Genomic DNA, 1,593 nt, shown 5'->3' with positions numbered 1-1,593 from the left:
CCAAGGGTTCTAAAAGAACTCAAATGGGAAATTGCAGAACTATTATATCTGTGGTTTGTAACCTATTCTTTAAATTGGCTTCCGTACCTAAGGACTGGAAGGTAGCCAACATGATACCAATATTTAAAAAGGGCTCTAGAGGCAATCCTGGCAATTACAGACTGGTAAGCCTAACTTCAGTACCGGGCAAATTAGTCAAAACAATAGTAAAAAATAAAGTTGTGAGGCATGTAGAAGAACATAATTTGTTGGACAAAAGTCAACATGGTTTCTGTAAAGGGAAATCATGTCTTACTAATCTATTAGAGTTCTTTGAAGGGGTTAACAAACATGCGGACAAGGGGGATTCAGTAGATATAGTATACTTAGATTTTCAGAAAGCCTTTGACAAGGTCCCTCACCAAAGGCACTTGTGTAAATTACATGGCCATGGGATAAAGAGGGAAGGTCCTTTATTGGATTGAGAACTGGTTAAAAGACAGGAAACAAAGGGTAGGAATAAATGGTAAATTTTCAGAATGGAAAGGGGTAATTAGTGGTGTCCCCCAAGGGCCAGTCCTGGGACCAGTCCTTTTCAACTTATTCATAAATGATCTGGAGAAAGGGGTAAGCAGTGAGGTGGTAAAGTTTGCAGATGATACAAAACTGTTTAGAATAATCAAGACAGAAGCAGACTGTGAGGGTATGTCTACACTACCCTCCTAGTTCGCACTAGGAGGGTAATGTAGGCATACCGCACTTGCAAATGAAGCCCGGGATTTGAATTTCCCGGGCTTCATTTGCATGAGCGGGGAGCCGCCATTTTTAAAACCCCTCTGGTTCGAACCCCGTGCAGCGCGGCTACACGGGGCTCGAACTAGGTAGTTCGGACTAGGATTCCTATTCCGAACTACTTGAACCTCGAGGTACCGGGGTTCAAACCAGCGGGGTTTTAAAAATGGCAGCTCCCCACTTATGCAAATGAAGCCCGGGAAATTCAAATCCCGGGCTTCATTTGCAAGTGCGGTATGCCTACATTACCCTCCTAGTGCGAACTAGGAGGGTAGTGTAGACATACCCTGAGGGACTCCAAAAAGATCTCACCAAACTGAGCGATTAGGCAACAAAATAGCAAATGAAATTTAATGTGGATAAGTAATGCACATCGGGAAAAATAACCCCAACTATAGGTACAGTATGATGGGGGCTAATTTGGCTATGACAAATCAGGAAAGAGATCTTGGAGTTATCGTGGACAGTTCTCTGAAAACTTCCACACAGTGTGCAGCGGCGGTCAAAAAGACAAATAGGATGCTAGGAATTATTAAGAAAGGGATAGAGAATAAGACACAGAATATCTTACTGCCCCTGTATAAAACTATGGTACGTCCACATCTTGAATACTGTGTACAGATGTGGTCTCCTCACCTCAAAAAAGATATTTTGTCCTTGAAAAGGGTTCAGAAAAGGGCAACTAAAATGATTAGGGGTTTGTAACGGGTCTCATATGAGGAGAGGTTAAAGTGACTGTGACTTTTCAGTTTAGAAAAGGAGGAGTCTGAGGGGGAATATGATAGAAGTATATAAAATCATGAGTGGTATGGAGAGGGCGGA

This window comes from Pelodiscus sinensis, chromosome 15, assembly GCF_052426305.1.
Source record: "Pelodiscus sinensis isolate ZL-2025 chromosome 15, ASM5242630v1, whole genome shotgun sequence".
NCBI lineage: Eukaryota > Metazoa > Chordata > Testudines > Trionychidae > Pelodiscus > Pelodiscus sinensis.
Note: the sequence above shows the minus strand (reverse complement) of the source record.